Source organism: Dasypus novemcinctus, chromosome 14, assembly GCF_030445035.2.
Source record: "Dasypus novemcinctus isolate mDasNov1 chromosome 14, mDasNov1.1.hap2, whole genome shotgun sequence".
Lineage (NCBI taxonomy): Eukaryota > Metazoa > Chordata > Mammalia > Cingulata > Dasypodidae > Dasypus > Dasypus novemcinctus.
Window position 1 is genome coordinate 53085169 of NC_080686.1, and position 8723 is coordinate 53093891.

The following is an 8723-nucleotide window of genomic DNA, read 5'->3' on the forward strand; positions in this document are numbered from 1 at the left end:
GGCTTTTTTGGGACTCCAGCTCTCTGAGACATAAATCAGCCATCTTCTGATTCCACAGGGACCAGCAAAAACTTCTCAGCATACATTCTTTGCTGTAAGATTCTGGCACTAAACCAGAGCCCTAGTGAGTAAGGCTGAGTCATGGAGTGCTACAAGGACTCCTTTTGTGCTGTTGGCCTAAAGCCTGGATTAAAAGAAAGCAAAGAGGCCTCTTTTGCTCCTCTGTCTTAGACTTACATCCTAATTTTTGCTTTCAGAGTCTTACCACTTCAATTGTAAGAGGAAGGAAAGACCAGTTCAAGAAAAATAACACCAAGGGGAAAAGAGTATTTCTCCTTTATACTTAGAACTAAGCTTACCTAAGTTATCAAGTCTTAGGCCATGCAGCATTAACATTGCCAATTGTGTGTGTGTGGGGGGGGTGTTGGGGGATGGGAGATATTTAAATACAAAATGTGTATGTGAAAGACATATTTTATATGAGACAAAGAACAAGGAAATTAAAATCCCCAAAGATCCCTAATAGTACCAAAGTCGGAGCTGCTTATCTATCTGCGAATCTCTTGGAAACCTTCAGCCAACAGCTGACTGGCTTAGCTTCATTAAATCCTCCTCTGGGCTTCCCCTCTTATGATACTAATCATGTGTTTTATTCTTCAATAGCCATCTTCTTCCTAAATTGGATGCTTTCTGGAAGCAATATGTGTCTATCTTGTTCTTTAGCATTTTGATACATTTTTTCCTAAATGGCATTTAATCATGCTCTTCGCTATAAGAATACTGTTAGGGAGGATATTTAGAGAAAAGTTTTCCTCACACCCACACCCATACACACACACCAATATATGGAGTGTTTAGCCAACATTAACTTTAAAAGTATTATCATTGGAATAAATGATGATATTAGGAAAATTAAATCTCATGCATTTGTGTGTCTGTGTGTGTGTTTCGAATTTCTAACTACTCACACTAGATTTTATGTCAGTAGCCCTGTGTACATCCTCCTTTCAAATATTCACTTGCAATTTTTCAATAAAAGTCTGAATTCCAGGTAGATTGTAAGCTCCAGGACAGTAGGAGATTTTAGCTAGTTTGGTCACTGTGGGTTCCCAGAGGCCACTCTGCCTGACATATATAAGTGCTTAATAAGCATCTGTTAAATGAATGAACAAAGCACTCAGTTATTCTTTTTTGGAGATACTGAGCATTAAGTGTAAAGTCACTTTGCTCAATTATTCACCTCAATATTTTCCTGAGAACATTAGAGGACTAATGTGTAAGCTACATGTTGCAGTTATTACAACTGGTCATGTTCAAACAGTTTTAGATTTATGCTTCACAGATTCTTATATTTCATTAGGAAGACAAAGGAAAAAGAAATAATATACCATTACACTTGAAACGAAATTAGAAGATCCCTAAAACTCAACTTAAAACACATACCTCTAATTATTGACATTATAAAGGCACACAAATCTGTGCAGAACTGGGCAGTGTAAAATTTTCACTGCAACCAAATTTCTCTCTGTGTTTTTATATAACTAACTTTTAAAATATAGTGCCAATCAATTTTTTTAGTTACAAGTCATCGAAAGTGACTCTTGGTTTACAACGGTGTTTCTAGTTTAGATAATTCCCACAGTTCTGTTTATATAAAGTTTTCATTATTTAACCTAGACATAGAAAAAAATGACTTAGTAATTTTTTTAATGACTGCTTTTCATGCTGATTATACCTTATGTTTAAAAAACAGATAAATAGAACTTAGAAAAGCAATTATAAAAGCCAGTTGCTGCCTGACACTCTACAAATTTTTCTATATCTTTAAGGTGGAAATGGAGAGAAGACAATTGTAAAATCTTATTTTCTAGCATTTGTGATTTTTTTTTACTTTTTAAATTGAAATTTGTCATTCACACATGACATGCATAAATAATAAGCATATAGTAAAAGTTGTGAAGTTATAAAACAAACATGCATGTTATCATACAGGGCTCCCATACATTCCCCCACCACCAAAACCTTGCATTATTGTGAAACAATGGTTAGAAACTATAAAAGCGCATTATTAAGGTATTACCACTAACTATAGCCAATATCTTACTTTTGGTATATTTCCCCCCCAATCCACCTGGTTATTAACACCTTGTATTAGTATTAAGTACTTGTTATAGCTTATGAAAGAACATTCTCATATTCTGCTAACCACAGTCTATCTTCCACCACAGGATTCATTGTGTTATACAGTCCCAAGATTTGTACAATCCATTTAAAATGTACACTCAGTGGCTTTCATTTTCATCATGAAGTTGTGCTGTCATCACATCACCTTAGTCAATTTTAGAATGTTTTCATTATTCAAAAAGGAAAAATCCCATATCCCCTTATGCCACTTATTTTTGCCCTTTAGAATTGATATAATATCTTCTTTGTCATGTAAAAATATTACAATATTACTATTAACTATCATCCCTGTTACATTAGTTGTAATTTTACCATGTATTCTTAACACTTTGTAAAAGGCCATTCTTATACTTATCCTTTTAATCACAATCTTCATCCACCACCAAAATCACTGTTATGTGGTCCCTAGATTATCTTCCAGCTTCCTTTCAATTGACATATTACATCCACAGACAACCCCTTTCAACCACAATCACATTTATAAATCAGCTGTGTTAGTTATGCTCACCATAATGTATCACCATCAATTCTATTCAATTCCACACTTCTAAAATAAACCTTATTTAGCATTCTACATACATTAAGCATCAGCTCCCATACCCAACCCACATTCTAACTCCTAGTAACATGTACTGTAGAGTTTATCTCCACGAGCTTATTTATCATGTTTCATGAGATCATACAGTATGTTCTTTTGTTTCTGGCCTATTTCTATTAGCATAATGTCCTCAAGGTTCATCCATGTTGTCATATGCATCCCAGCTTCCTTTCTTCTTACAGCTGAATAGTATTCCATTGTATGTATATACCACAGTCTGTTTATTCATTTATCGGTTGATGGACATTTGGGTTGTTTCCGTATTTCAGCAATTGTGAATAATGCTGCTATGAACATTGGTGTGCAAATGTCTGTTTGCATCCTTGCCTTCAGTTCTTCTGAATATATTCCTAGTAATGGGATTGCTGAATCATATGGCAGTTCTATATTTAGTTTCTTGAGGAATCACCCAATTGCCTTCCACAAAGGCTGCACCATTCTATATTCCCAACAAAGGTGAAGGAGTGTGGCTATTTCTTCACATCCTTTCTAGGACTTGTAGTTTTCTGTTTTTTGTTTTTGTTTTTAATTTGTTTGTTTATTTTTAAATAATGGCCCTTCTAAAAGGTGTGACATGATATCTCAGTGTAGTTTTCATCTGCATTTCCCTAATAGCTAATGACGTTGAACATTTTTTTGTGTACTTTTTGCCTATTTGTATTTCCTTTTAGGAAAAATGTTTATTAAGTCTTTTGCCCATTTTTAAATTGGGTTGCTTGTCTTTTAATCATTGAGTTGTACGGTCTCTTTATATAACATGAATATTAAACCCTTAGTGGATATGTGGTTTCCAAATAATTTCTCCCATTTGAGTAAGCTGCCTTTTAACCTTCTTCACAAAGTACTATGAATTGCAAAAGCATTTAAGTTTAGGGGGTCCTATTTATCTATTTTTTTCTTTTGTTGCTAGTGCTTTGGGTATAAGGTTTAAGAAATCAACACCTACCACAGATCTTGAAGATGTTTCTCTACATTTTCTCCTAGGAGTTTTATGATTGTAGCTTTAACTTTATAAATTTTACATATAATATTTCATGTTCAATGCCTTTTAAATTATATTGTCAAATTAGTAGAGTCCTCAGAAGTAAAGCAAACTAGAAAAAGTTTTGTTCTGAGAAAAAATTAATTTAAATACTTCTAATATCTAGTCCAGAAAAATGCAACTTTATTCAATTATAAACATTTAAACATAATTTATTCCCATGATAGGAACAGCTGTGTGGAGGAGGAATGAAAGCGGGGGGGTGGGGAGGGCAGGGAAAATACAAACCAAAAAATAGTAAATTTCACACAGAAGCAGAGGAACAGAAGGTAAAATATTGAGATATGAGTAAAATACTCTTATCACGTGGTATTTGTCACTTAGGATGTATGATTCATTATGTGACATAATTCCCTCTGCCTTTTGAAGTGCTACTTAGATGATCAAGAAGTCCTCTTTTTTTCTTCAAAGATTTTTTTATTTTATTTTATTTCTCCACACCCCCAGCTGTCTGTTCTCTGTGTCTATTTGCTGCGTGTTCTTCTTTGTCTACTTCTGTTGTTGTCAGCGGTATGAGAATCTGTGTCTCTTTTTGTTGCATCATCTTGTTGTGTCAGCTCTCCATGTGCGCAGCACCATTCCTGGGCAGGCCGCACTTTCTTTCGCGCTGGGTGGCTCTCCTTATGGGGCACATTCCTTGCGTGTGGGGCTCCCCTATGCGGGGACACCCCTGTGGCACGGCACTCCTTGCGCGCATCAGCACTGTGCGTGGGCCAGCTCCACACGGGTCAAGGCGGCCTGGGGTTTGAACTGTGGACCTCCCATGTGGTAGATGAATGCCCTAACCACTGCGCCAAGTCCACTTCACGATCAAGTACTCTTAACCTTGACCTGGAAACCCAGTGTGCTTTCATTCATTATCCATTCATGGGCGTCAGACTGTTCTATTCAGGAGATATATGATTCGTTACCCTCAAAAGATATACAATCAATTCATGGAGACAGACAAGTAAAAAGAGAATGCTGGTATAGTTTGATTAGTACTGTGATACTAGAAATGCTATTTTTGTGTGTATGGCAAAACATGCTAGGACAATAGTCCAAAAACTCTTTCTAAGAATTTTATGTCAGTGGTTCTGGCAAGATGGCATCAGCTTAGATGGGCACTCCTGAGCTCTCACACAAAAAACAGCTGAGAAGGGCAAAACCCTTCCCAAGTTAGCGGTTTTAGGGACCCATGGGGAAGGAGGCTTCAGGGCATCGATCTAGATGGAAATGGACAAAGAGATAAAGAGCCCAAGTTAAAACTGTGAATCTCTCACCCCTCTGGCTGGAACTGGTGGGTGGCAAAGCCCCACCCTCAAGACAAAAAGCCACCAGGTACCCCCTGACTCCCACCAGCCTCAGAGTGCAGTGGAAGGGAGCATTCTCTGACAGTAAGAGGTTTCTGGTAGAGGGTGGAGAGGAGTTTCCTTTCTGTGGGTTTGAATACGGGTCCCTTTTGAACTTCAGGGAGCATACCAGCCAGCACTGAGGTGGCCCCCAGAAGAGGAGAGAGGGGAGCCTGCTCAAGCTGCCTGACATTCCAGTTGAGGGGAAAGAGAGGAATTTGGGCAGGAAGAGGGTGGAGACAGGCAACAGACTAGTCCCAGGCTGACAACTATCAAAATTCCAACAGCCTAAGGGAGGCAGGCAGTAGGAAGCCTCAATAAGCTTTCAAGGACCTATTTAGGGTACCCTGGGAGGAGGAGGGGTCTGCAGGAGGGTCAACAGTGGTTTCTTTGCAATGAGTTCGGTTACCAGGGTCCCCTTTGAATCCCTGAAGAGACCTTAACCTGACCAGGAGAGGGGAGGGGATCTGCTCACACAGGCTTTCCTGCCCAGCTGCCTTGGGAGAGAAAGCAATTAGAATAGAAAGGGGGAGGGAAAGACAGGCACCTAATGAGCAGGAATCTTGAAACTGCTAAGATTCTAACTTCCAGAGGGAAAGTGGGCTTATAGCTTTCTCAAAGGCTAATTGACCCAAGGAGAAAGTTTATCTCAGTGGAGGAGTTCCTGCCTTGAATATAGGAGATCCCTGGTTAGATTCCCTGGATTCCCCCTGGGGTCTTCTTAGAGAAGTGATCCATTGGGTTATCAGACATCCAGATGATACTTTAGGACAGGAAACATATAGACATTCTTTTTGTGTTAGGTTTTCTTGGATCTCTTATTTTTCTTTAAAAAGATTACTTTTTCTCAATTTAACTTAGTTTACTCACTAAAACCTGGTTCAAAACCTGCAGAGGGCAGGGTGCAGAATAACTGATTGATGAACAGCAGCAGCCTGAGAAACTCCTTAGGTGCCTAAGAGCGAAGGTTCTCTTTCCATGGCTTTTATTTGTTTGCTTGTTTGCTTGCTTGTTTTTTGTTCTTTCCCCCTTTTTATCCACTTTCTTCCCTCTCTCTTTTTGTTGTTAATTAGTTGCTATTCTCTTATTTCTTCTTTGTTGTGCATTCCCTTCTTTTGTTTTCCTATTTTTTTGTTTACCAGTTTTGTCTACCTATGTTATTTCTTTTCCTTCCTTCATCTTTCTATCTTCCACTTTCTGTTGTTGCTCTTTCATTCCACCTTTTTTTGTTTGGCCTTCAATTTTTCTTATTCTTATTTCTCTCTCCATTTTTCTATGTTTTCTTCCTTTTCATACTTTTTTCCCCTTTCTGTCTTTTCTTTTCCCCACTCTCCTCACCTTCTGGCCTTTTAATTCATTCTATATATTTTTCTCAATTTGGTTTCTCATTTCATTGTTTGTACTCCACCTTTTTACTCTTATTCCTCTGCACTTCTAACTTGAGATAATTACTCATCTTCCTAGGTTTTATATGGTTCCTCTTCTACATATTACTATTATTATTACTATTGTCCTTTCTCTCTTCATACTCCTTTCCTTTTCTGTCCCTATTTTTTTTTTCACAAGGGAACATAGACAACAGCAAGGAAACAGAATAAGATGAATGAAGGGTCAAAGTGAAAATTGACCACTTATACAAAAACAACAACAAAATAAAACTCTTGATTAGAAAAAGAAACTAATCAACTAAACAAACTCATCAGGATAAACAGATGCCTAAACACCAACAAAAAATTACAACCCATACTAAAAAACAGAAATATTGCCCAGTCTAATAAACCAACTAAAAAACAGGAGGAGATGCAGGACATGGAATACTTAATCAAAGATGTACAAACAAATGTCATGAAAAAACTTAATGAAGTGAAGGAAGAGATTAAGGATATTAAGAAGACCCTGCGAGAACACATTGAAGAAATTGTAAACATACAAAAAAAGATAATGGATATGATGAACACCAAAATACAAGAAATGAAAAATACAATGGAGACACACAACAACAGATTTGGACATGCAGAGGAAAGAATCAGTGATGTGGAAGATAGTACAGCTGAAACCAAGCAGATAGATAAAAAGATAGAATAAATCCACCAGGGACTGAGGGACTTGAATAACAACACAAAATGCATCCCTGAGGGAGAAGAGAAGGGAAAGGGGTCAGAAGTTGTGTTGGAGGAAATAATGACTGAAAACTTCCCAACCCTAGTGAAGGGCATGGATGTACATGTCCAGGAAGCACAGTGCACCCCAAACAGTATAAATACTAACAGGCCTACTCCAAGACATATACTTGTCAAATTGTCCAATGCTCAAGACAGGGAGAGAATTCTGAAAGCAGCAAGAGAAAAGAGGACCATCACATAAAGGGAAGTTCAATAAGATTAAGTGCTGATTTCTCATCTGAAACCATGGAGGCAAGAAGGCAATCGTATGACATAATTAAGGTGCTAAAAAAGAAAATCTTCCAGCCAAGAATTCTCTAACCAGAAAAACTGGCATTAAAAAATGAGAGTTCAAAATATTCACAGATAAACAGAAATTAAGAGAATATGTCAGTAAGAAACCTGTGCTTCAGGAAATACTGAAGGGAATTCTGTAGGTTTAAAGGAAAAAACAGGGGAGAGAGAGTTGAAGGAGAGTTTAATAACAACTAAAAAGATAAGAAGAGAAATAACAATATACGGTATACATAAACCAAAAGAAAACATGGCTAATGTGAATAATTACTTGACAGTAATAACACTGAATGTTAATGGATTAAACTCATCAGTCAAGAGACACAGATTGGCAGAGTGGATAAAGAAATATACCCCATCTATGTGCTCTTTACAAGAAAACCACCTTAGAAGCAGGTATGCAAGGTGACTGAAAGTAAATGGTTGGAAAACAATTTTACAAGCAAACAATAACCAAAAATGGGTGGGAATAGCAATACTAATATTGCACAAAATAGACTTTAAATGAAAAATTGTTGTAAGAGACAAAGGAGGACACTATATAATAATAAAAGGGGTAATCTGTCAAGAAGAAAGAACGATTATAAACATTTATGAACCTAACCAGGGTGCCCCAAAATACATGAGGCAAACACTGGAAAAACTAAGTGGAGAAATAGATACCACTACAATTATAGTGGAGGACTTTAATACACCATTATCACTATTAGACATAACATTATGACAGACTCAATTAAGAAACAAAGCCTTTGAACAATACAGTAGAGGACCTGGACCTAATAGACATATATAGAACATTACAGCCAAATATAGTGGGATATACATTCTTCTTGAGTACACATGGATCATTTCCAGGATAGACCATATGGTTGGCCACAGAACAGCACTTAATGAATACAGAAAGATTGAAATTACACAAAGCAATTTCTCTGGCCACAATGGAATAAAGATGGAAATCAGTAAGGGACAGAGAATCAGATTAGACACAAAGATATGGAAGTTGAATAACACATTCTTGGACAAACAGTGGGTTCAGAAGAAATGAACAAAGATGATAGCACAACATATCAAAATGTATGGGATGCAGCAAAAGCTGCACTGAGGAAAATTCA